The sequence below is a fragment of the Halichoerus grypus genome, chromosome 6, assembly GCF_964656455.1.
Source record: "Halichoerus grypus chromosome 6, mHalGry1.hap1.1, whole genome shotgun sequence".
In the NCBI taxonomy this organism is placed as follows: Eukaryota; Metazoa; Chordata; class Mammalia; order Carnivora; family Phocidae; genus Halichoerus; species Halichoerus grypus.
Genome location: NC_135717.1, coordinates 24,655,361 through 24,683,008, shown reverse-complemented (window position 1 = coordinate 24,683,008; position 27,648 = coordinate 24,655,361). Strand labels below are relative to the sequence as shown.

Genomic DNA, 27,648 nt, shown 5'->3' with positions numbered 1-27,648 from the left:
TTTTATACAATGGGATATTATACAGCAATGAAAATTAACTACAGCAACCTGCAGCAACATCGACACATCTTAAAAACATAATGCTGAGAAAAGAAGCCAAATATTACAGAGTAATATCTGATTACACACATAAAGGTCAAAAGCAAGTAAAATATGATAATTTGTTTAGGGGTATTTCCTTAGGAGGTAAACTATAAGGGAAAACAAGGAAATGAACACCATAAAAGTCAAGATAGTAAATTCCTTTAGGGAAGAAAGAGAACCATGAAGAGATCTCTGGGGTGTGGGCAATATTCTATTTTTCTGATTCAGTGAGTGGTGACACACGCATCCTCCCCAACATTTGTTATTTCCCGTCTTGTTAATTTTAAGCATTCTGACTGGTATGAGGTGGTATCTCGTTGTGGTTTTGATTTGTATTTCCCTGATGCCGAATGAAGTGGAGCAGTTTTTCATGTGTTTGTGGGCCATTTGTATGTGTTCTTTGGAGAAATGTCTGTGCATGTCTTCTGCCCATTTCTTGACTGGACTAATTGTTTTTTGAGTGTTGAGTTTGATAAGTTCTTTATAGATCCTGGATACTAGCCCTTTATTTGATAAGACATTTGCAAATATCTTCTTCCATTCCATAGGTTGCCTTTTCTAGTTTTGCTGAGCTTTTCCTTTGCCGTGCAGAAGCTCTTTATCTTGATGAAGTTGCAATAGTTCATGTTTGCTTTTGCTCCCTTGTCTTTGTAGATGTATCTAGCAAGTAGTCGCTGCGGTTGAGGTCGAAGAACCTCCTGCCTGTGTTCTCCCCTAGGATTTTGATGGATTCCTGTCTCACAGTAAGGTCTTCCATCCATCTTGAGTTTATCTTTGTGTATGGTGCCAAAAAATGGTCCGGTTTTATTCTTCTACATGTGGCTGTCCAGTTTTCCCAGTACCATTTATTGAAGAGACTGTCCTTTTTCCACTGGATATTCTTTCCTGCTTTGTCGAAGATTAGTTGACCATAGAGTTGAGGGTCCATTTCTGGGTTCTGTCTTCTGTTCCATTGATCCATGTGTCTGTTTTTGTGCCAGAACCATAGTGTCTTGATGATGACAGCTTTGTACAATAGCTTGAAGTCTGGCATTGTGATGCCACTAGCTTTGGTTTTCGTTTTCAACATTCCTCTGGCGATGCGGGGTCTTTTCTGGTTCCATACCAATTTTAGGATTATTTGTTACACTCTGTGAAAAAAGTTGATGGTATTTTGATGGGGATTTCATCGAATGGTTAGATTACTCTGTGTAGACATTTTAACAATGTTTTTCCAATCCATGAGCATGGAACGTTTTTTCATTTCTTTGTGTTCCTCAATTTCTTTCTTAAGTGTTGTGTAGTTTTTGGAGTACAGATCCTTTACCTCTTTGGTTAGGTTTATTCTTAGGTATCTTATGGGTTTCAGTGCACTTGTAAATGGGATCGATTCCTTCATTTCTCTTTCTTCTGTCTCATTGTTAGTGTATGGAAATGCGACTCATTTCTGTGCATTGATTTTATATCCTGCTGAATTCTTGTATGAGTTCTAGCAATTTTGGGGTGGTCTTTTGGGTTTTCCACATAAAGTATCATGTCATCTGCAAAGAGTGAGAGTTTGACTTCTTTGCTCAGTCGGATGCCTTTTATTTCTTTTTTGCTGTTGTCTGATTGCTGAGGCTAGGACTTCTCTAGTTGAAAAACTGTGGTGAGAGTGGGCATCCCTGTCATGTTCCTGACCTTACAGGAAAAGGTCTCAGTGTTTCCCCATTGAGAATGATATTCGCTGTGGGCTTTTCATAGATGGCTTTTATGTTATTGAGGTATATCCCCTCTACCCCTATACCGTGGAGAGTTTTAATCAAGAAAGGATGCTGCATTTTGTCCAGTGCTTTTTCTGCATCAATTGAGAGGATCATATGGATCTTGACCTTTCTTTTATTAATGTGAAGTATCACATGGATTTGATTTGCGAATGTTGAACCACCCTTACAGCACAGGAATAAATCCCACTTCGTCACGGTGAATACTCCTTTTAACGTGCTGTTGGATCCTGTGCGCTAGTATTGTGCTGAGAATTTTTGCATCCATGGGGTCTTTGTCTGTTTTTGGGATCAAGGTCATGCTGGCCTTATAGAACAAGTTTGGAAGTTTTCCTTCCATTTCTATTTTTTGAAACAGCCTCAGAAGAATAGGTATTAGTTTTTCTTTGAATGTTTGGTGGAATTCCCCTGGGAAGCCATCTGGCCCTGGACTCTTGTGTGTTGGTAGATTTTTTGATCACTGCTTCAATTTCCTTGCTGGTTATGGGTCTGTTCAGGTTTTCTATTTCTTCCTGATTCAGTTTTGGTGGTTTCTAAGTTTCCAGGAATGCATCCATTTCTTTCAGATGGCCTAATTTGTCGTCATATAGTTGCTGTGTGTGTTCTTAAGATTGTTTGTATTTCTTTGGTGTTGGTTGTGATCTGTCCTCTTTCATTCATGACATTATTATTTTGGGTCCTTTCCCCTTTCTTTTGGATAAGTGTGGCTTGAGGTTCATCAAGCTTATTAATAATTTCAAAGAACCAGCTCCTGGTTTCATTGATTGTTCTACTGTTCTTCTGGTTTCTATTTCATTGTTTTCTGCTCTAATCTCTATAATTTCTCTTCTCCTGCTTGGTTTAGGCTTTATTTGCTGTTCATTCTCCGGCTCCTTTGGGCATAAGGTTAGCTTGTGTATTGGAGACTTTCTGATTTTTTGAGGAAAGCTTGTATTGCTATGTACTTTCCTCTTAGGACCGCCTTTGCTGTCTCCCAAAGGTTTTGAACAGCTGTGTTTTCATTTTCATTCATCTCCATGAAATCTTTAATTCTTCTTTAATTTCCCGGTTGATGCATTCATTCTTTAGTAGGATGCTCTTTAGCCTCCGAGTGTTTGAGTTCCTTCCCTATTTCCTGTTGTGATTGAGTTCCTGTTTCAAAGCATAGTGGTCTGAAAATATGCAGGGAATAATCCCAATCTTTTGGTATGGGTTGAGACCTGATTTGTGCCCCGGTATGGGATCTCTTCTGGAGAATGTTCCATGTGCCCTGTAGAAGAATGTGTATTCTGTTGCTTTAGGATGGCATGCTGTGATATATCTGTGAAGTCCATCTGGTCCAGTGTGTCATTCAGAGCCCTTGTTTCCTTGTTGATCATCTGCTTAGATGATCTGTGCATTGCTGTGAGTGGGGTGTTGAAGTCCCCTACGGTTATTGTATTATTCTCGTTGTGTTTCCTTCATTTGGTTATTAATTGGTTTATGTAATTGGCTGCTCAAGTTAGGAGCATATATATTTATAATTGTTAGATCTTCTTGTCGGGTAGGCCCTTTAAGTATGATACAGCGTCCTTCTTCATCCCTTACTACAGTCTTTGGTTTAAAATCTAATTTGTCTGATAGGAGGATTGCTACCCCAGCTTTCGTTTGAGGTCCATTAGCATGATAAATGGATCTCTACCCCCTCACTTTCGATCTGGAGGTGTCTTTAGTTCTAAAATGAGTCTCTTGTAGATAGCATATGGATGGGTCTTGCTTTTTTATCCAATCGGATACCCTGTGTCTTTTTTTTTTAAATGATGTTTTTTTTTTTTTTTTAAGATTTTGTTTATTCATTTGAGACACAGAGATACAGGGAGAGACAGAGAGAGAGAGAGAGCATGAGCAGGGAGAGAGGCAGAGGGAGAAGGAGAAGCAGGCTCCCCGCTGAGCCAGGAGCCCGATGCGGGGCTCGATCCCAGGACCCTGGGATCATGACCTGAGCCGAAGGCAGACGCTTAACCATCTGAGCCACCCAGGCACCCCTACCCTGTGTCTTTTGATTGGAGCATTTAGCCCATTTACATTCAGAGTAACTATTGAGAGATATGAATTTAGTACCGTCGTATTACCTGTATAGTCCCTGTTTCTGTAGATCTTTTTCTTTCTGGTCCAGTGTTACTTTTGGGCTCTCTCTTGGCGTAGAGGATCCCTTTTAGTATTTCTTTCTTTTTTTTTTTTTTTAAGATTTTATTTATTTGACAGAGAGAGACACAGCGAGAGAGGGAACACAAGCAGGGGGAGTAGGAGAGGAAGAAGCAGGCTTCCCGCGGAGCAGGGAGCCCAATGCGGGGCTCGATCCCAGGACCCTGGGATCATGACCTGAGCCAAAGGCAGAGGCTTAACGACTGAGCCACCCGGGTGCCCCAGTAATTTTATTTTATATTCCTCTTCTTTTGGGGGTGAAGTTGAAGATCGTTTTTATATGTTTAAGAGCCATTTATATTATCTTTTACTGTGAACTGTCTGGTCAAGTAAGGAATTACTTTCTTGACCTTAGTAAAATGATAGTAACACTGTTAGGCTCTGAAGTCCTTTCTATCAAGGCAGTGAAGGGATTTGAGATGGGAGGGTGACTTAGTCAGATTGAGAAATTGACCAAATGACCACAGTCCTTGGGCATGCAGGGGAATCCTCACCCTAAAGATGGAGCCTATGGGTAGATTGTATAAGAAATGTAAAGAAAGTGTAAAGTGGTGGTTCCTGAGAATAAGGCCATGGACCTTACTTGGAGCTGAGGGTGAACCCAGGCATCAGGGAGATGGGGCCAGGCCTGGCTAAGAGGCCTGAAATCCTGTCTCCCAGGCTCCTGACGCAGCTTTCCTAACCAGTGCTACAGAGGTGGGAACCCACCTTGGGGCCCTGGGAGCTGGACGCCCCAGGCAGGGTGTCAGTCGGCCTTCCTTCCTTCTTCCTCTGCATGGGCTGGCATCTCCAGACCGGACCCACTAGGAGAGGGCTTCCCAGGCAACATGTGGTGAGCATCTTTAAAGTTTTGTTCCAATAATCTATCTGTTGTGGACGATATTCTATGACATACATGAAAAATGATTTCCTAGAAAAATAAAATGCAAGAGACACATAAAATAGAAGCTCAACTTATTTATTAGGAGAATCAATAGACATAGAATTCCTATGTCCCATTGCAGTAAGTTTCTAAATGCTACTGAGATTTGGTTCTTAAAGTAGTTATACTTTAAGCAACAGGGCTTTAGAACAGATATTATCTTCCATTTCCCCCTCTTAGAACAGATACTATTTTCCATTTTCCCCTCTTTTATTTCTCATCGTCTTCACTCCAGCTCCCCACCCCACAGCTGAACCAGTCCATTTATTTGGCAACGTTTGCTCATGCCTTCCCCTCCCGCAGACGGTCTATGAGGCCACTTTATAAACAGGGGCTCTTACCCACACAGGATGGAGAGGAAGGGAACGTGGTGGCAATACGGCTTTTCTTTCTTTTTTTTTTTTTTTGCTTTGACATTTATCTGCCCCGTTTCCTGACCCCAGAATCTTATTTTCGTCATGATCTTGCATTGTTGAGTTTTCACAGAGTCCTGAGAGGCTTACACCTAACCAAGAGAAAGTATATTTCCAAGAGGAACATTTAGATCTGATTTTTTATGTAAAACCCTTGGCTTTCTTATGTAAAATTATGGGACTTTTTTTTTAAGATGGTTAATTCCACCATCAAGTAGATTGTACTTACTTGAGTTCAAACAGCTTTAAAAAAAAAAAACTGGGTGTTGCACGCAAATAATGAATCATGGAACGCTATATCAAAAACTACTGAAGTACTATATGGTGATTAACATAACATAAAACAAAAAACAAGAGAATGTGAAAGTCACTCTTTGTCCCATGAAGTCCACAGATAAACCGCTGACCCCAAAGAAGAGCAGAAGGGTCCTCATTTGCTCTTCTCCTGGGGTGGGCTCTGCAGGGATGATTTCCCACCTCACTGAGCGATAGCTTGTCTCTGTCTCTCAGGATATTTTGCTCGAGTCCAAGGCATCAGCCAGCTGCTAAAGGCATTTCTGCGGAAGACAGCATGTCATTATCAAATTCTAAATCTTGGCGCTGGGATAGATACCACCTTCTGGAGATTAAAGGTAAATGAAAATTCCCCTTTTTCTTTCCCGAATTGTTTCATTTGTGAAGGTGCCCGCCTGGTTCAAAAATGTTAAAAATATATTCAGAAGGAATGCAGTGACTGCCTGTCTCGCGCCCCTGTCCCCAGCTGCTTGCACCTGCTGCCACCCTCAGCCACATATGTGATGTCACCAGGGCCTCGGTGAAGGATAGGTGCCTGGCTTCCCATCCTTTGCTGTTGCAACAGGGGTTATGAAAAAAATCCTTGTAGACATGTCCTCAGCACGTGTGGAAGAGCCCTGCCAGTGGAATTGTGAGACCCAGAGCCCCTGCATCTGCCATATTGACGATAAGGGAGAGGTTTCCTTTTTTATTATGTTATGTTAATCACCATTCATTACATCATTAGTTTTTTTTTTTTAAAGATTTTATTTATTTATTTGACAGAGAGATTGACAGCGAGAGAGGAACACAAGCAGGGGGAAGTGGGAGAGGGAGAAGCAGGCTTCCCGCTGAGCGGGGAGCCCGATGCGGGGCTCGAACCCAGGATCCTGGGATCATGACCTGAGCCGAAGGCAGACGCTTAACGACTGAGCCACCCAGGCGCCCCTCATCATTAGTTTTTGATGTAGTGTTCCGTGATTCGTTGTTTGTGCATAACACCCAGGGCTCCATGCAGAACGTGCCTTCCCCAATACCCATCACCAGGCTAACCCATCCTCCCACCTCGCTCCCCTAGAACCCTCAGTTTGTTTTTCAGAGTCCATAGTCTCTCGTGGTTCATCTCCCCCTCCAATTTCCCCCCCTTCATTCTTCCCCTCCTGCTATCTTCTTCTTTTTTTTTCTTAACATATAATGTATTATTTGTTTCAGAGGTACGGATCTGTGATTCAACAGTCTTCCACAATTCACAGCGCTCACCATAGCACATACCCTCCCCAATGTCTTACCACCCAGCCACCCCATCCCTCCCACCCCCCACGACTCCAGCAACCCTCAGTTTGTTTCCTGAGATGAAGAATTCTTCATATCAGTGAGGTCATATGATACATGTCTTTCTCTGATTGACTTATTTCGCTCAGCATAACACCCTCCAGTTCCATCCATGTCTGATAACGATGATTTTATTGTCATCATGACAGCGTCCTCGGTACGGTTTGGGGATGTGCAAGGCTGGGTGATGGTGATATGAAACAAAGGCCTTTTGTAGCTATTCCCTGATTTGGTCCCTCACCTGCTCTGTTAGGGGGCAAGAACAGGTGTATGTAACTACGCTCATTCACAGGAAAGGCGATGGGTCTGGTTAGTGGCAGAACCAGGACAATATGGACTGCAGCTCCTGCAAGTCCGGGTTCCTTCCCTGTTCTCTACACAGGGCCTTGTGCTTGTTCAGGGGGTTCTTTGCGGTCTGTCGATTCACGGTGTGTCTGTACCTCAGGCCCCACGTCTGTGTCCCGTGTCATAAGTCATAAAGGCACAGCCACGGCGCTTACTAGGGCAGGTCCTGCTGGGAGAGTCTCTCGTGTATTTATTTCCTCAGGAATCCTCACAACCCCGTGAGGTGCTGTCCCTTTCTCTACTGTGCAGACGAGGAACGCTTGGCCCAGGGAGGTTAGTGACTTCCAGCGCCTCACAGCAGACACGTGGTGGAACTGGGATCGGAAGCCCATTCCCCGGCTCCAGAGTGCCGGCCCTTTCCCCCCACCGTGCTCTCCTCTCACAGAAAAAGTAGTAGTACCACAAGACAGTGCTCACCCTCACCATGCGGGGTGCTTTGTGATATTTGCTCTTGTATCCTATTTGATCCCCTAAATGCTGGCCCCACTCCACCCCCCCCCCCCACATTGGTTTCCTGACCCTCCCTAATCTGTCTCAGTCTGGGTTTTGGAAAACTCTGTTAGGTCCTACTTCCCCAGCACCTCTCAGTGCCTCCCCACGTCCATCCCAGTGGCGGCTCCCCCAGTTCAGGCTCCCCTTGACTTCTTCCCTGGACCTTCTTCCTGGATGGCTGTGAGATCCTCCTAACTTTTGTCCTCCATCCGTTCTCCATGCGGAGACCAAAGTCACCTCAAAATACATTTCTGACCATAGTGTTCCTAATTTAAGGCGCTAAGTACACCTTTGCTGTTTGGGGCCTAGTGTTCAGTCCATGAAGATGGTCGGTCAATGTATGAGGGAATACAGAATTAGAAAACTTACTGTGTGTTCGTCCTCAGGATGAAGATCTTCTCCCAAGTAAGTATTCTGAGGTCGACTTTCCAATGATAGTCACGAGAAAGCTGCACGGCACCACGGAACCTCACTGTGGGGTTGCTCACAAGGTCCTCGATCTTGGGACGAGAACGTGGCCTCGCAATGCTCTATGAATGGATAACACACAGGATGCACGTGCCATTCACACACGTGCTTTGGTCAAACTAAACTCCCCTTTTGACCCCACTACTGGGGAAAAAAAGAAGCAAAAGCTGTGGAAAACTCACACTTTCCTATTTCTCCCAGCATAAACAGTAGGTCCAGTACAGCCAACTGCCCCAAAGACGTTGAAAGATGTGCCCCCGATAACGGGGCACATGACAGTCACCTGCAGGAGCTCTCAACACCACCAACGGTTCCTGTTGCAACAGCCTGATGCTCTACAAATTCCGGTCTGTTCTGTCATTTCATAATGGATCATGTTTCCTGTCAAGCATTAAAGCAGTCCCAAAGAAACCTGGAGAAGACTCGGCTTCCAAATCCAAAGGGAGAAAGGCTTTTTAAAAAGCTCTTCAAAATTAAACTAAAAGTCGTCCCAAGGCGTTTCCACAGTTCTTTCCTCCCAGTTCCCAATTTCTCAATGTCAAGATCTTGGGCAGTCTGGTCATAGGGGCCCGGGTTTGGAGAGAGCGGCACCTGTAGAGTCCCTGGATGGACGCCCGAACGTCCTGGGCGGATCCGATGGGCTCTGATGGCCCCTTCCTTATTTAGTGCCGTCAGGCACTGGGAGGTGGAGGGTCTGCAGCGGCGGGGCGACCCGGAAAGCCTGAGACCATCGCCCGCAGAGCACAGCGTCCGCTCGGCCTGGGGCTCACTGGTTAGCGGAGTTTTCACCCAGGGCAAACCCCGGGGGAGGGCAGGGGAAGGCTCGGGTGCAGTCCGCCCAGGGCGATGCTGGGTGGGGCCCGGACAGAGGGCGACGGGGACGGCCGACCCACCCCGCTGCTCCCCAGGCGCTAGGGCAGCGGCACCGAGCCGGGCTCCAGGTCTTGGCGTGGCGCAGTCCCAGGCCCGGACCCCGAGGCCTGATGTGGGGCGGCGGCAAGGGACCAGAGCTCGCGACCAGGAGAGCAGCCGGCCCTCCCGCGCCCGAGCCTGGTACGGGCTCCTGCCGACCCGGACCGACGCACTCGCCTTCCCACGGTCTGGTGGGTCAGCTGCTTCATGCAGCTGCATTGCTTCTTCCTGGCGGCGGCGGCGGCCGGCACGGCCAGGGCGGGGCAGCTCGAGGAATCGCCCGGGGGGAGGGGGGCCGACATCGCTTCATGTCCACCCGAGGCGGCAGTGGAAGCGGCTCTGGGGCCGGCGCCCCGCCCTCGCCGCCTCTCATCCAGTGGCGCGGCGGGTCGGGGCCTTGGGAGGCCAGACCCGGGACGCGGTACCCAGCCCCTCCTCCACCCATGGCGGGAACCCCGGGGCCGCCCTGTGCAGGGCCCGGAGGCCCCCTATCCGGCACCGCCACCACCGCCGCCCGCGACCCCCTGCCGGGTCAAGCCACACGCCTCCGCGAGGCAGCGGATGCGCCCAGCGCACGGAGCCTGCAGTGAACCGCCAAACCCCGGTGTGGGACGCACTGTCCGCGTAGAGCTGGCAGGGCACAGAGGGACAGAACACTCTGGAGCCTCTGGAGGCTGGAAATGCCCAAAGTCTCCTTGAGGGCCGTGCCTCTGCGCAGGTGTAGATATCTGTCAAATGCACCTGCGATCTGCTCTCCTAGGTGAATGGATGCGTGTGCCTGTGTACTAGTCACCTCGATTAAGAAGATACTGTTGTGTGGAAAGCACAAGCCGCAGGAGTTGTGTACCGAGATACCACTTAGGGGGAAAGTCCAGGGCCACATGCATTTTCTGTGGGCAGGCACCTGGGGGCAGTCAGGCAGGAGCACTCACTAGGGGCCCACCCAGGAGAGCCAGGAAGCAGGGGCAGAAGGGGAAGGGGCCCAGCCCTGCATGGGAAGTCGTGGGGCTGAGCGGCTGGGACCGGGACCAGTGGCCAGAGTCGGCCCTGGGAAGGCCCGAGGCCTCGGCCTTTCCTAGCAACGTGGCCTGCGCAGGGGAGGCGGGTGCCGGGCCCACGCCGGCGTTGCCTAGAAACGCCTATTGTCTTCTGATTCTTAGCCTGGCGCAAGCAGGGGTTCTGGGACACTTGGCGGGGTAGTCCGACTGCGCTGGACGCTTTTCCACAGCGGACCACGACAGTTATATGACCCGCGGAGATGTGCTCTTGGGTTGGTGGCCTGGGCTCTGGCCTAGGCCATTCCCAGGGGGGAGTGGATGGCCGTGAGACTTCCTTGACCGGCTACAACTCGGATCTCACGATGGACTTTGCTGATGTCATATCATCTCAGACAGAAATCAACAGACTCCTCAACGAGATCAAAACACTGGAGGCTGATCTTACACTTTGGAAACGTTTGTCCAAGGGACCAAATAGCTCAGACTCCAATGCCATCTGGAAACTGAAGAGCACCATCAGGGACCTAGAAGAGAGGCGCATGAGGGAGATGGAGGAACATCAACTCGGAGTTGCGATACTGCACAGTGTCCATCAAGAAAAACTGGCCGACATCATTGACAGGCACCGCAAACAACTCCTCGAGTATGAAAAACGGATAGAAGACCTGCAACATCAAGAGTCTGCCGGTCATGGGAAAGATGACTTACTTCAAGAAAGGGAAACTGAGCTTCGAAGGTTGAAGCAACAGCTTGCAGAAATGGAGCGGCTGAATGACAGTTTAAACAACGTTGCTTCTGATCTCAGAGCAGAAAACCAAAAGTTGGTTTTGGCGCTCCAGGATGTAAGACATCAGCTGGAAGAATCGATTCTCCGGAACAACGAGGATTCTCTGGAAAACAACACTGCTGTGAGGGCTTTAAAAATAGAAAAAGGACGGTTAATAGCAAAATTGGCTCGGGCGGAAAAGAAGCTGTTGGAGGAAACAAACAAGTGTGAGCAAACTATCAAAGAATTGTCCCCTTTAGAGCATGTGCATTTCATTCAACACAGTCAAGAGAAAGACCTGGAAATAGTACACCTCAAAAAGAGGATCGAGCAGATGGACGCTGACCGTAAAGAAACGAAGGAAATGCTGTCCTCTGCTCTGGAGGAGCAGAAGCAATTGACACAACTCATTAAAGAGAAAGAGATGTATATTGAAGAACTTACAGGAAGTCCAGAGCTTCAGGAGGAATTCGGCCAGTCTACCCAAACCTTCAGAAGCAGTGACATTTTCCAGCCATCCGTGGAGGACAAAGACAGGTGTCTCCCATCCGTGACAGGCGAAAATCATCATGTGAGAGAAGAACTGGAGAGCCTAAGACAACAGAGTCGCTCTGTTCCTGCGGTCGACCCTAAAATCCTAGACGAGATCATAGAACTAGAGTGTGAGGTGTTTCAACTGCAGGAGTTAAAGGATGATCTCGAGGAGGAAATCAGAGAGCAACAGAAGATCATTCACAACCAGCAGCAGGGCAAGATAGGACTGCTTCATTCTTTACAAGAGCAGAAGCAGAAAGTGGAGCATCTCCAATACCGGCAGGAGCAGATGAATACTGAACACGCTCAGCTCCTTTCAGCGAAAGACGAGGAGATTCAGCATTTGCAGGACACGATAGAACAAATGAAAGCCCGGTTGCCTGACAAAAGCCAGCACATTCCAACAGAAGACTGTGATGATGTGGAAGTCACAACCAGTCAGCCTCTTCCTAGAGAAAACGGAAGCGAAAAGCTTGATTCACGTGAAGCCGAAACTCAAAGATCAGTCCTAGGAATCAAAGAAGACGAACTGGAGATGAAGCTTCTAACTGAACAGAACATCCGACTGACGGAACAGATCGATCGGCTCTCCAAAGAGGAGATTGGTAAACTAACTCAGATTATCCAGCAGAAAGACTTGGAGATTCAGGGTCTTTCCAGCAGGATCTCTGCGGCTTCTCACAGCCAGAACGGGGACGTGGAGCGACTTCAGCGGCAATTGCAAGAGCATGCTTGGAAAAGCGAACAGGTCTTGGCTGTCTTAAATGAGAAAACGAGGGAGAACAGCAATCTGAAGACAGAGTATGACAAAATGGCAGATAGAATGGCTGCCACAGAAGCAGAGCTCCGGCGGATGCAAGAGGAAAATCAAAAACTGTCCACTAGAATTGACAGTAGTGGTCAGGAGCTGTTTAGAGAAACGATTCAGAATTTATCACACATTGTTCGAGAGAAAGACCTCGAAGTGGATGCGTTAAGTCAGAAATGTCAGACTTTATTGGCACTCCTGCAACCATCCAGCACTGGTAATGAGGTTCGAGGCGTTAATATGGATCAGTTCAAGCAGCTTCTACAGGAACGGGACACATTAAAACAGCGAGTGAAGATCATGGAAGAGTGGAAACAGCAGGTGATGACCACAGTCCAAAATATGAAGCGTGAGTCACCCCAGCTTCAGAGAGCTCTGGCACAACTCCAGGCGCGGGCTTTCGCCAGCAGCGAAAAGGATTCTGAACTAGAGACGACCTCTAGTGACCTGATCCAAACGTACAAAGGCAATGAAATAAAATTACAACATTTAGAGAAGGAACTGGCACAAATTCAGCTCAGCATCGGGGAGCTTTGCAATGCCAAGGATCTCCTTCTAGGGAAACTGGACGTGATTTTCCTCCAGCCCTCCCCCGACTCCTCAGAGTCAGCGGACTCTCTGGAGGCCATGAAATCTGACAGAGTGAGTGAGGCTTCTCACTTGCTCCAAGCGGAGGTAGAAGAGCTGAGAAAATCCATGCAAGAAAAAGATACAATGATTCGAGCCCTCCAGGAAGATAAGCAGAGATGGATTGATTCAGTGGCTGCCACGTGGGAAGGAGAAGGCCAAGAACAGGAACACAGGGATTCTGACATCGAGCAGCTGAAGGAGAAACAGGCCGTTCTACAAAACTTCATTCAGGATGAGGAGCTCCGAATCCAAGCGAAAAGTGAGGACTTGCTTTCTTTACCGGAGAACTTCCGTAGCCAAGTGAGTGAAAATGAACTTTTGAGGCAGACGGTCACCAATCTGAAGGAGAGAATAGCAGAGTTGGAAATGGATGTGTGTCAACTGAAAGAGGAAAATGCAAAAGTCGAGGAAAACTCTAGAGAAAAGGAAGTGGGAAATGAGGCATTGCAAGAGACAGATAGGCTGCTTTCAGTGATGCGGAGAGAGGAGGAATCCCAGGGTGCTGCGATGAAAGAGAAGGCACTTGCTTTGGAGCAACTATTGCAAGAGAAAGAAGAGCACGAGACCGGGGTATTGAACCGGCTGGTCAGTGCAGTTACATCCATGCAGGGAAAGACAGTTCTGTGCCAACAGGGGAGAGAGGAAGTCCTGTTGGCCCTGAAACAGAAACAAACGGAAACCTGTGCCCTCCAGAAGGAGGTTCACCATTTACGTGAGAGCGAATTACGCCTAACCCAGGAGCTGGAGAGACGGCGACACCTCGCTCTAGAAGCCGAAGACGCTCATCGCCGGGAAGCTCTGGCCTCAGAAGACAAAGTGGCTCAACTCAGGAAGGAAGTGACGGTCTTGCAGGGAAAACTCGTTTTGTCTTCCACTGCCATGGAAAATGCCAGCCGAGGAGCCAGTGTGCAGGTGGAGTCGCTGCAGGAGCAGCTGCACGTGGTGACCCAGCAGAGAGAGGACACCGCGCTGCAGCTTGCTGCCTCCCAGGAAGAAGGGAAGCAGTATGGTCACATCCTAGCTGACCTCAAGTTGGAGCTCGCCGAATGGATGGAAAAGGCAGACAGCCTAGAAGGAAAACTGAAGTCATTGCAGGGACGATTACATAAAACAAATGCTGACTTGGAGCTGAAGGAAGACCAACTCCAAGAATTCCAGAAACAGAATGAGGTCCAGCAGGAAATCCTGGAGGACACACAGAAGAAACTGATGAACTTAGTCAGTAAGTCCGAAGGAATGGTGGACAAAAGCCTACTAAGGAGCCTCTTCCTGGGATCTTTCCAAGCACCTGATGCTGAACGGCAGGAAGCCTTAAGGTTGATGGGAAGCATGCTGGGGATCCGAGAAGACCAGATGCGGCAGCTGTTCAATGAAGGGCCAGGTGGTGTTACCAGCTGGATGACTCGGGGGCCTGGATCCAAAAGCGCCCCCAACACACGTGTGAAGCCAAATCACCGACCTATGGCCAAGAATTCTTTTTCAGGACTTTTCGTCCAGTTTCTAGAAGCGGAATCTCATTCAGCTTTGCCACCACCAAAGCCCTCTGCTCATGACGCGAAGCCCCCAGATTCCGGAGGAAGGGGAAAACTGGCTATGAAACAGGGCCCGCCACGTCTGAACGCTACCCTAGGATCCACATCCCGGAAAAAAGATGCGAAGCCCCGCACCACAACTGTGTCTCTTATTACCCCACCTGGACCGGAAACGGATGGATCGGAGCACCTTCTTCTAAATGCCGTCACTGATGCTTTGCCCACGTACACACCCCAAATACTGTCACCTGCCAAGAAGGTTGGAATGGCGGCCAAAGGCCTCTCAAAGGAATAGAGGATTCTCAAGCCAGAGATGAGACAGCGCTCGAAAGACCCCAAGTCGCTCTGTGTGTTTACCTTATCCCAAAATGTCCTTTTGCAAAACGTAATATTTTTGCAGTCTTGCTTTCAGCTTAATAAAGATATTCTTTTATGAGTTAACAAAAACAGGCATCTTTTCATGACTGCAGAGGTATTCACCAAACTGAAAATGGTGGTTATTTCTTATGAGAGTAGACACTGGTGGGGTTGGGGGCTGTGGTCAATGGTACTTCCAGTATTGTTTGTAATGCTTTGATGTTTTCATAAGGAGCACCTATCTACATATACCTTTGGTAAGGAAAACATCAACTTGTTTTAATGTTCCAAACTTATCAAATACACGAGCACATACGCTTTGTTTGAGAAACTAGGTGTATAGCATGAAAGTTTAAGATGAATACATTTTTTTTAAAAATGCAAGTTTGATTTTCCCATCTATGTCCCATTTCTCTTTCTCCTTTTTTATTTTTAATTGTTTTTTCCATTTCGCTTTATGTTGCCTGGGAATCTACTTCATGGGTAACCTGATTTATCTCAGGCCTTTAGAAATATATGTATATTTGTCTATTTGGGCGTATAGTATTCTATGACTTGCTTTTTAAAAAAAAAATCACTCTGCCTTGGAGATCTTTACAAATGTGAATGAATTCCAATTCATTCTTTAAAAGGAAATGCAGGCATTTATGGATATACCCTAAATTACTTAACTAGCTCCTATTGATCAGTATTTAATCGGTTTTTACTTCAAATGTCCATGGTCAACTCCCTTCTTCATTTCCTCAAAAGCCACTGCAAATCTTCATTTGCAGTTCCAGGCTAATTACTCCACTATACTCTGGAAACCATCCATTCAGACTTCTTTTCTTCTTCTTCTTCTTTTTTTTTTTTTTTTTTTAAAGATTTTATTTATTTATTTGACAGAGAGAGCAGGAGAGCACAGGCAGGGCGGGTGGCAGAGGGCGAAGGAGAAGCAGGCCCCTTGCTGAGCAGGGAGCCTGATGTGGTGCTTGATTCCCGGGTCACCGAGATCATGACCTGAACCAAAGGCAGACGCTAAACTGACTGAGCCACCCAAGCGCCTCCCATTCAGACTTCTTTAAAGATCTCATTCCATTAATTTTCCATTCTGCTGTATCTTCCGCCTGCCAAATATCTTAACTCCTTCCCTCCCTTTCTGTTGCCAGTGCTCTGGTTCACCCATTCCTGTCTCTTGCACAGACTAGTGCAGTAGACTGCCTACTGATCTTGCTGGTTCCACTCTCGGCCTCCTTTGAATCCATTCTCCATGCTGCTGTCAGGGCGAACTGAGATGAAAATCTGATGTGACTTCCCTGCTGTCATTATTTGTGGGTTCCCTCATTGCTTGGAGTTCGACCTTTAAGAGACCATCCAAGCCCTTGCTTTTGCAGCCTTCCCTCCTGCTCATCATTCACATACAGGCCGCCCTTTAGCCCCAGGGAATTCTTACAAGCCCCAAATAGATTTTTATCCAAATAACTTCAAGTGCATGAGCCTCATCATTGTGCCTTGACAAAGGTACAAAGCAGAAGGATTTCATTTTTCTCCTCTTCACCCATTGGTAAAGGGAGTGATTCCCACCCTAAAGTTATGGGATGTCCGGATGCTGAACAGATGAGCTCGACAGTAATTTATTACCCATGTATACTCCTGGCGCACACCGTGCAGGGCCACAAGGGGGTTTTACCTGGGAGCAGAATGAAGAAGGGCTTTGGGGCGGGGGCAGACCTTGTAGTAACAGGAGAGTGACGGTGAGCCCTTCTTCCTGCAGGAGGGCATGACTGGCTTGCTGGATAATTCCACACGCTGTCAGGGAAATGGACCTTACTCCTTGGGGAGAAACTGTGCCTGGTCCCTGGGATAAAGAAGGTCGTTTGGCCAGGAGACCTGATCTGTGGGAGCAGAGGGGGAAGGGAACTTTGAGTGAGGCCGAGGCCATTGGAGGCCCTCTGATGTTCCCTGCTACCAAGACAACACTGCCTATTGAATCTTAATCTCAGGCTTTCCATCACAGTGGACTCTGATATCTAGACATCAATTTCAACCTGGGACTGAGACTTTTAAGGATTAGGACAGGTGCTTCTCTAGGAAGTGAAATTGTCACGTGACCAAGAGGGGGAGTTGGTCTTCAAAACCAAAATGTATCAACTGTCATTGATGGTCACTCAGTTGATCCCAAGGGAATCCTGAGGTAGCCAAGGGGTAGAAGGAAAGGCTGACGTCCTCCAGCACCATGGAATCTGGCAATGGACTGTGGATAGAAGCAGCCACCCCCACCTGCAGGTTGGATATGCAGACTTTGGCTTCAGCCTGTAGCAAGAAGGCCTTGGTAACTACATTGAGCTGGTGGGGGTATCATGACCCGAGGAACAGCAGACAGCGGGATATGAAGGCTCAGAGTCTGTGAGAGACTCCGTTTCCAGGAGAGCCCAGTGCATGGTCAGCAATTGCTTCTTTCCTGGTCTATAACCCAGGGCCAAGGAGGGCCATTACTTGCATTGGGAGTCCATGGACAATTCCAGGGACTCCAGGAACCTGGAGAGGTAGTTGCTAAAGCCTTTTTACTTGGAGCACTAACGGGTGATTTTTTTCTTTTTTAAGATTTTATTTATGTATTTGAGAGACAGTTGGAGCTGGAGGAGGAGGTCAAAGGGAGTGGGAGAAGAAGCAGGCTTCCCAGTGAGCGGGGAGCCTGATGCGGGGCTTGTTCCCAGGACGCTGGGTTCGTGACCTGAGCCGAAGGCAGACGCTTAATGGACTGAGCCACCCAGTCGCCCCTGCACCTGTATGTCCTTAACAAGTGTGTCAAACAGATGTCCTCACGTAGGTAGTCGTAGATGTGATGTCATACCTATGTTCCTGGAGAAAGACGGGTGCAGGAAGATCCTGCCCACAAAGACGCTTGTGATAGCAGAGAGGCTTGGGTGCCCTGTGCTTAACAAGGTAAAATGTGTCCCCTTCAAAGTCAAGGCACATTTGACTGAGAGGATGTTGAAATACGCATGGAACAGAACATACTGACCAAATCTATATTAGCAAAATATTCCCCATCGTTAAATTTGTTGGGCTCCCTTGTGTTTTTTTAAAGATTTTATTTCTTTCTTTGAAAGAGAGAGACACTTAGTGCACGAGCCCAGTGGGGGGGGGGAGGGGGGACGGAAGGGCCGAGTGAGAGAATCCCAAGCTGACTCTACCCTGAGCACGGAGCCTAACATGGAGCTGGATCCTATGACTCTGAGATCATGACCTGAGCAGAAAGCATAGCCCACTGACCCACCCAGGTGCCCCTAGGGGTCTCAAGGTTTTAAGGGGACCAGGATTTATTTTAATCAGGTATGATAAGTCAGGAAGATATAGAAGTAGCTGTCACAATGGAAGAAGTTTTGTAGATTTACAGATCCCAAGAAAGGAGGTTCTGAGAGCCATGGAGGGCCACCTGGGGAAGCACCAGGATTGGTCAGGAGAAAGAGGGAGTGAAGGGAAAATGTGGGCAAGACCCTTTATTGTGGTTTCCATGGGAAGGGACAGGTGAGGCAGGATAAGCACATTTAAGACTGGCTAGTTTGAATAATTTCAGTGGGCTCCAGGGCATAGTGGTGTCTGCAGTAGTCTGTCCCTGCCCTTGGGGTGATCAGGGCAGGGCATAGTGGCCCAGAGCTTCTTAAGAGGAGGTGGTTGGGGGGTAAGGGTTCTGTACTGGTTGGTTTAGATGTGAAAGGTATGCTCACAGGCAAGTTGTTGACTTTTTCTAAGAATTAAGTAAGCCTGCCAGGGACAGTCCCTCCAAAGTCAGCAAGGCCTGATGTCAAAGCATTAAATACAGAAGCTAGAAAATATGGTTATTTTACTAGGTATAACGATAATTGGAGCCCTGGTATTGAGTCCATGAAGGTTACCCAACTGGTACATCTTAGCAGACATTAAAGTTAATTCAGAACCCATGTTTTAGAGGGCCAAAAGCCAATTGACCTCCTTTTATCTTTTGCCATATACATTATCTTAGTAAATTTTGGATTTCTTTTTTTTTTTTTTTTTTAAGGTTTATTCCTTCATTTGAGAGAGAGACAGCAAGCAAGTGTGAAAGAGCAGGAACCAGGGGGAGCTGCAGGCAGAGGCAGAGGGAGAAGCCGACTGACTCCCCTCCAAGCAGGGAGCCTCTCATGGGGCTCAATCCCAGGACTCTGGGATCACGGCTGGAGCCGAAGTCAGACGCCTAACCATCCGAACCACCCAGGCGCCCCTGTAAATTTTGGATTTCCAATTGGGCCCAATTGTGAACCTATGTTGAATTAATTTGGGGGGTTCATCTTCCTGTATCCAGTTTTCTTTCTTCCATTCCTCCTTTTCTTGGGTTTGTTTGGTCCTTGATATATGGTTGGGTTAGGGAGTGTCTTTTTACCCTGTTCATCTTTCTCCGTTTTTTCTTCCAGAGAGTCTCAAATCAGCATCATCAGGGTTGGAGCCTCTGTCGTGGCAATGGTCGTATGGTCTCAAGTCTCCTGGCGTAAGTCAGGGTGTGAATTGATACCCTCACTGTGCCACAGGGGTGCCACGGATGTTTCCCCCATAACCCTGAGGATGGCGATCTTGTGCCAAAGAGGTTTAGGCAGTGGAGTGGTAAGTGAAAGAGCACAGGACCCACAGCGCAGACGTTGATAAAGCCAAACCACCTTCTGCTACAGCCCTACCTTCTCTCAGTGTGGACTGCTTCCCCTCCCCCCTTTTCCCACTCTACAGATTCCCTCAGGAGACTATTTCATTTCTAGCCCCATAAAGTCATGGGTTTTTGTTTCTGTCTCCAGCTATTCAGACATGGTGCACATGTCCTGGGTGTTTATGGGGAAAGGGAGCCGGGTGGGTCGGCCCCACAGATGACTGTCCTCTTCCTGCGGGCATGCCAGTCCATCTCCCCAGTGTTGGAGTCCACAGCCAGGAAGACCATTTTGTCCATGGCCAGAGTGGGAGCCCAAGCCCCTGGATCCAGAGATGAGTCCCTGGACGCGCTGGGAAGCAACAACACTAAGAGAAAGCAAGTGTGTGGAGGAGGGGTTTTGCACTGGGAGAGAAGTGGAGCACCAAACGGCCGACCCTCCACTTTTGTGTTTCTCATCAGCTCCTGGGCCCTGGGCTGCCATGGATGTGCGCCTCAAAACCCTGAGGGCTCCGGAGGACACACGGTAACAGGGAGAGGAGCGGCAGCTGGGGAGATGGGCAAGGCCACTCGCGTTGCCTGAACCACAGTGACTCAGGAGAGAGTCTGTTTCTGAAATGTCCCAGAAGTATTCCTATTCTTGCAACAAGTTCTCTAACTATTGCTTCATGTTCTTCAGTGTACTCTAGGTTCCCTAATGTGCTCAGTGATTTCATTCAGTGCATTCCTGCAGTATTGGTCTCTTTTGTTCCTAGCCACTGGGGGAGGACACTTCCAGGAGGCATACAGGACTCCGGGTTTGCCTTCAGTCCAAACAAGTGCCAATAAATATTTTCAGTTGGCTCCTTTCAGACCTAGGGTCCTGGATTAAAACCAACCTATGGTTTGGAATTGTCATCTTGTTTTGGATTCTGTACTTGCTGTCTCTCAATCCTCTGTAGAAACACTGTCTCCAATGAAGTGATGCTGGCTCACTGGTCTCAATCTTGAGCAGATACAGACTTCACATGGGAAGTTCGTGAGAGTTTCTCGCATCTAACCCTCCCTGTTCCTCAAGTGTCACTTGAGTAGTTTCCAACCGCGATGCACATTCCCTCCAACGTGAGACATGCCGATCTGAAAAAGCTTTGCTGGCACTCAAACACAAAACCACTAAATACAAAGAACTTGACTGTTGATCAGGAAGCCTTCCGGGGACACCTGGGCGGCTCAGTCGATTAAGCGTCTGCCTTTGGCTCAGGTCATGGTCCCAGAGTCCTGGGATTGAGTCCCACATTGGGATCCTTGCTCAGCGGGGGCCTGTTTCTCCCTCTGCCTCTCTGTCTCTCTCTCTCTCTCTCATACATACATACAAATAAATAAAATCCTAAAAAGAAAAAGAAATTCTCCCAAGGAAACTTTTTTAAAGTTTTTATGTACAATTAGTCCACATACACTATGATATTCATTTCAGGTGTACAATCTAGCGCTTCAACACTTCCAGGCAACACCTGGTGCTCATCACAAGTGCATGACCTAATCCCTATCACCTATTCAACCCATTCCCCCAAACACCTCCCCTCGGTAACAACAGCTTGTTCTCTACACTTAAGAGTGTTTCTTGCTTTGACTCTTTTTTCTTCTCTTTGCTCATTTGTTTTTTTTTTCTTTAGAAACTCCACAGATGAGTAAAATCATACAGTATTTATCTTTCTCTGATGTATTTTGCTCATCAAAGCAAATCTTGATCAGAAGCAGGAAGGGTGTTACACAAATACAATGAATCGTGGAACACTACATCAAAAACTAACGTACTGTATGGCGACTAACATAACATAATAAAATTTTTTAAAAAGCGTCATTTTGAAAACTCATAACGGGAAACGTCACAAAACACAGGCAGGAGGTTTGGGCAGGGGGAGCCCTCACACACTACCACTCCAGATCCAGTGGGGACCCAACAGGAAGACATGGACTTGACCGCGCACACGGATACGCCACTATTCCAGCTAGCAGAACTCGATTCTCATCTCTCTATGCCCCCCCACCTCCTCCAACAGGACTCACCCATGAGAAGCTACCACACTTGGAACTACCAGATGCCGCCAATGGCCCTTTGGTTCTTAACAGCCTTCCAAATTGCCCCCTTTCCTCCTGAACACAGTGAGCCTCTCTGATAGTCCCCAGTGTGCCTGAGGTTTCATCACAGCTTCTCTGTCCTACATTCAAGTCTCTTTCCTCCCAAAGAAACCCGACAGTGGCTGATAATTCCCTGAGAGTTTCTCCCTTTAAGGTTACACACTGGACGGGACTTTGTTTTTACCTGGGGCTCTGGTCGGTTCCAGCAGAAATCAGACAGTGGGATCCCAGCTCATTCTTCTAGAAGGTCCTGAGAGTCAGCAGTGAGTGTGTTCACCTCCCAACTAAATGCTGCTCCCCTTCCTCTTCATTGGAGTCAGGATTTCTCCCCAGAAACCAGCCTGCATGTGTAACAAAACCACCACAGCATCTCTGACGTGGCGTCGCGGGACCCCTCAATCCACGGACCCCTGAGGAAAATACCTCTGGTTCAAATACCCTCAGGGAACATAAGGACCAAACCAGGGGAACAGCCCCCAAAATGCAAGCGACTGTGCTGCTCACCTACCAGCAGGTGCTGGGAAGCCGCCCAGAGCCCCCTCCTCAGCACTCAGCCAACAAGGCTGCTTCTCTGTCGCTCCTCAGGAGGCACCAAGTTGCTGCAAAGGCCCCAGGTTCTCCCCAGGGCGGCGGCAGAACTTGCTGGTAAACGCAGCTCTGGCTCTCGGAGGGCTAGTGGGTCCTCAGGGGGCAGCAGCAACCTCTCCTGCCCTGAGCTACCCTGGCTCAGATAACGCCATGACGTCTTCTGACAGCAGGCAGTTGCTGCGCGCGCGGGGACACCGCCCCCTCCCGGTGGAGGTGCGCGTGCGCCCTCTGCTGGCCGCACTGGGAATCCCTACAATGCTCAAAGCCAGGGCCCCTCAGCTGCAGGCACAGAGCATGCTCAGGTCCAGCCAAGCCATCTCTCTCCATGACAGATCCTGAGGCTCGGCCCCACAACCCCATGCAAAAGAGGGTGTGCCCATCTTCCCAAGTGAAACGGCCTCTGCAAAGCTCAGCCCTAGGAAGGTTGGAGCTTTGGGCTCAGGGAAATCTGATCACCGGCTTTCCCACCTTCTCTGGTCCCAATGCTCAAAGCACCTACATCGACCTCCTCCACCCTGGTCCATGGTCCGTCATTCCTTCCAGCACACTGGATGGCCTAGATTCCAGTGTCCCTCATAAATGCACAGACTGACAACACAAGGAGGGAAATGAACTGAAGGTCCCATTTAGGGTTCAAGAAAAATCAAACTCCGGATGCTGCCAAGTCCCTTGCAATCCGAGCTGTCTTTACACTTCTCTACTTCATTATCAAGTCCTCAAGTAACATTGCAGTTTGTGTCCTCTCAGAGTTGGTCTTTTGTCGGAGACGGTGAAGGCTCCTTTCAGTTCAAAGTGAAAAACCAAGCCTGACCAACTATAGGATGAGGCGGGGGACCATCGTTAGTCGTACACCTCCACGGGGAGCCCTGATCCTCAGACCAAGGCTGTGCCTGACACGATGAACCCGAAAGGAAGCCTTCCAGAATATGGCTTCATCAGCATGGCAACTCACTCCCAGACATCTCTGGGTCTACAACTACAACCCCTGCCTCCTCCTTTGAAGAGGCCAATCTTAGTGGCGGCAATATGTTCTCAAGTGTAAAAGGCTGTGAACTGTCACATAGTCAGTGTGTTCTCTCCACGCAACAGATTTCACATGGAAAACTATCAACTGCATGGAGTCAACCGACTTGAACAAGACTGAGTTCACTGATAGTGAAGGCAGCAACGTGCGATGCTTAGAAAGGCTGGTTTGCTGTGTTGCCCTCAGACTCTTTTGTTCATGGTGTTGATTGAAAGGGTTTCAACAGGACACCTGATTTACTCAAGATCACATGCAAAAGGATTCTTAGAAATGGAGTCAAAAGCTCCAGACAGAGAAAGACACATGCATTTGCTTCTGGTCTCTCAGGCAATCCTTCAGCAAATGCTTTCTGGAGCGGCTGTAATGGAGTGGCTCAGTTGTAAGGTGTAGAAGACAGAAAGGTGGTCAGGACACTGTACCCACCCCCAAAAGAAATTTCCAATGAACAGAACCAAGATGCCAATGACACAGAGCAGCCCCCAGCCCCGCTGTGGGAAGGAATAACACAAAGCTGAGTGTCCAGGGAAGACAGGGAACAGTTTTGCTTTTCAACGTGAATGAGGGACTCGAAGGTCCTGATCTCCTCCTGAGAAAATCAAGGAAACACTGGACAAAAGAGCAAACTCGTGAGTGAATGCACCCAATTTCTAAAGAGTACATGAAGAAACACGAGAACCAGATGGAGAAGAAGGAAGCCTAGGAGAAGGCCAGCCTGGCAGTGGGAGCCAATCTCCCCAGGACACATCAATACATTCTGGAACAGGCAAGTGAACTGGAAAGAAGCTGAACAACTTTATGGGCATGGGCTTAGAAGGAAACGGGTCAAGTTCAGGGTCAGCCAGCAAAGGTGAGCCCTTGTGAAACCGCAGGCTTTGGCTGGGACCCAGGAGAGTTACACCTAAAAAAATCAGCTGGATGGGAAATACCCTGGCCTTCTTAGGGACTGGGCTACAGTGAGTGATGTCAGTCGTACACTGGATGAAGGGATCCAGGACTGCTGGAGCCCCAACCCACTTTCCACAAAGAAACTCCCAGTGTCTCTGCAGCAGGACAATTCCATTTTTCTATCCACATTATTGACCCAAGTCTCGTACTGAACCAAAAGTGACTGAATTCAGGGCTAATAAGAACATGGGATGACACGGAAACCAAAAGGACAATGCAGACAGACCCAGAGGGGATCCAGGTATCAAAGTTTTTAATGATGGTACCTTCCCTCTTCTACTCCAAGGAGTCACACAAGAAGCGTGACAAGCAGTTAGAACACACAGGGAAATGCAGGTCACACACATCAAGGCAGGAAGGGCAGGCACTATCCTACAGAATGCATTTGGCAAAAATACTCTAGAGCCAATTCTAAAAGAAATACAATCATCTAGACTGGCCGTCACAGAAATTCATACAATAGTATCTGTGGCAATTCACACAAGAATAGCTTACTCTTCGGCAGCCACTCGTCTTCGTTTAGAGAAATCCACCATGATATCCACTTTCCTCCTTAGCATTTTCAGTTCGGCTTCTTGAGTCGTTTTTAAAGAACGCAGGGCATTGCAATGGTCTTCCAACAATTGTTGACATTCTGGAAAAGATGAGTTTTCTTTTGTGTGTGTATGTGCACATGACCTGAGAACTTCGGTTTGATAGGGAAAGGAGAAGGGCAAGACCTTGAAGGCAGGAAGGCATTCTTTCCCTTCCCAATGCAAACTCATTGCCACCATATGGGGATTTCTTCCCCCAAAATAACATACCCTGCAGTTCTCGTTTTTTGGCCCTAAAGGCTCTCTGCTCTCCATCCTCGGATGCATCCTGGGCCTTTAAGACAGATATGAGAAAAGACATTCAGGAAATCATGATCACACAACAACGTGAGGGCGCCTAACAGGACAGGATCATGCAGTGCAACAAAGAAAGCCCTTAAGGCATAATAGAAGAAGGAGAAAGTAAGCAAAGTGGAAAAGAGATCAAGTCAAAGAACTCACAAATGACTTTCTTAGTGGCTTTCATTCATATATATATCCACATACATACAAATATACACATCTTCCCCTATTCACATTGAAAATGCTCCGTTTGGCATTAAGAGAGGAAGGGGCTGTACAGTTGGGCCAGCCATCGCCCTTCATCGCTCAAGTATCTTGTGGGGATCTGCTACATATCTTGGAGGGCAGGGCTGAATGATGTGATCATTACCTTGCTGTGAAATCAACCATACTTCCTAGTCCTTATAAGAGCAAACCTCATCATGGTGGTTCTAAGTGAAATCCCAGCTCCCTGCTCCGTAGGAGTTTCAGTTCCCAGATGCCCACTCTCTACTGTGCTAAACAGCAAGCGAGGATGCTGCACTCACCTCACCCAGTGAACCAAAAGCCTGCCGGAGCCACATTAAGCTAAAACTCAACAGCCAGCTCTTACCACATCCTGATTCTTGACCTTCTTCTCTCTCTCAATTTGCAAGTGAGCCCGTGCCCGACGAAGGGTGTCATTTAAATTTTCATTAACTTCCTCAACCTTTTTGATGTTCTCCTTCAACAAAACATTTTGAATGAGTAATAATAATCCATTCCTTGGGGCACCTGGGTGGCATCCGGGTGGCACAGTCGGTGGAGTGTCTGACTCCTGCTTTCGTTTTGGCTCAAGGCCTGATCTCAGGGTTATGGGATTGACCCCTGCATCAGGATACACACTCAGCATGGAGTCAGCTTGGGATTCTCTCTCTCCTTCTGTCCCCTACCACTCACTCTTTCTCTCTCTCTCAAATCAATCAATCAATCAGTGTTTAAAATAATAATAATAATCATGATAATGATGATAATTCATTACTTTGATTTCTGTTGGTAGGACACAATTCAGGCAAAGAAGGGATTCTTACCTTCCATTGAAGCACTTCCTCAGAGAGAAACTTATGTTCACTCTTGGTTTCTGCAAGATGTTTCTTGCCTTCCTGGATCTATAAAACATATGAAGAAGGAAACAGAATTCCAAAATAGCATCGTGTTACACAAACCTATCTACTCATGTGTGACTCCTTTCAAAATAGAGAGGCAGTGCTCTACATTTGTGAAACTTCTCTTGAATCAGGACCATTTCTGGATCACATGAAATAGGTCAATAGGATGAACTACAAGAGGTGGAAGTAACCAAAATGAAATCACAAAAAGTATTTGAAAAGGCACTGATACCTTCAGCTCCCAAAGGGATATTTCCTGAGCAAGCTCCCTGTTTTCTGTTCTAAGTCGATGGATCTTCTCCTTTATTTGTTGTAAGGTTACTAAAAGGAGAAAAAAGAATCTCAAAGATAACTAGCAAAACCAGTGACACTGAATAATCCCAGTGTATGAGCACCAGAGACACATTCTCTGACACTTGGGTGTAACTAACATTCCAGAAAGTTACAGACTTTATCTTTTTTTTCTTTGTTTCTTTTTTTTTTAAATTTTTTTATTGTTATGTTAATCCCCATACATTACATCATTAGTTTTAGATATAGTGTTCCATGATTCATTGTTTGTGCGTAACACCCAGTGCTCCATGCAGAACGTGCCCTCCTCAATACCCATCACCAGGCTAACCCATCCTCCCAACCCCCTCCCCTCTACAACCCTCAGTTTGTTTTTCGAGTCCATTGTCTCTCATGGTTCTTCTCCCCCTCCGATTTCCCCCCCTTCATTCTTCCCTTCCTGCTACATTCTTCTTCTTCTTTTTTTCTTTCTTAACATATATTGCATTATTTGTTTCAGAGGTACAGATCTGAGATTCAACAGTCTTGCACAATTCACAGCGCTTACCAGAACACATACCCTCCCCAGTGTCCATCACCCAGTCACCCCATCCCTCCCACCCCACCCCCCACTCCAGCAACCCTCAGTTTGTTTCCTGAGATTAAGAATTCCTCATATCAGTGAGGTCATATGATACATGTCTTTCTCTGTTTGACTTATTTTGCTCAGCATAATACCCTCCAGTTCCATCCACGTCGTTGCAAATGGCAAGATCTCATTCCTTTTGATGGCTGCATAATATTCCATTGTATATATATACCACATCTTCTTTATCCATTCATTACAGACTTTATCTTATGTTTTTAGTATGTGCAGCAAAGTTGTATCACTTTAATCTTATGGGAACCAGGTGTTTTTTTTTCTTTTTTCTTTATGTTTGGGATGTTCCTTTTTGATTATATTTTTAATGAAGCAGATATACAATGTGCACTGGGGACAGAAATAGAGCCAATGCTTTGAGGTTTTGCTGAGTCATTATGACCTCGGTAAATGTTAAAGTCGAGCTTCCCTGGGAGCCCAGAAGCAGGGCCCACATACATGAAATTTTCCTTTCTTTTATCAACTAGAATGAATAGACCTATAGAACACTCTACCACACAACAGCAGAACACACATTTTCCTCAAGTGCACAAAAAACATTCTCCCAGACAGACCATATGTTAGGCCAGGAAGCAACTCTCAATAAATTTAAAAGGAAGGAGTGAAATAATAAAAAGTATGTTCTCTAACCATAAT

General features: G+C 47.3%; 2 long non-coding RNA genes and 1 pseudogene across 3 annotated transcripts; all 3 read left to right on the top strand.

Moving 5' to 3' along the window:
• The first annotated feature begins 2,021 nt into the window (after window positions 1–2,021).
• On the top strand, window positions 2,022–19,712 carry LOC144382271 (uncharacterized). Of its 2 annotated transcripts, none has more exons than XR_013448864.1 (4): window positions 2,022–4,213; window positions 5,835–5,956; window positions 18,793–18,995; window positions 19,184–19,712. It is a non-coding gene; the product is annotated as an uncharacterized LOC144382271 (long non-coding RNA). The 2 variants fall into 2 exon arrangements; XR_013448863.1 differs by lacking the exon at window positions 2,022–4,213 and adding an exon at window positions 4,726–4,821.
• LOC144382269 (thyroid receptor-interacting protein 11 pseudogene) lies at window positions 9,789–14,820 on the top strand (annotated as a pseudogene).
• A 12-nt stretch (window positions 19,713–19,724) lies between the features above and the next one.
• Window positions 19,725–20,301, top strand: LOC144382273 (uncharacterized). Its single transcript, XR_013448866.1, has 2 exons — window positions 19,725–19,786; window positions 19,867–20,301. It is a non-coding gene; the product is annotated as an uncharacterized LOC144382273 (long non-coding RNA).
• The last annotated feature ends 7,347 nt before the right edge of the window (window positions 20,302–27,648 follow it).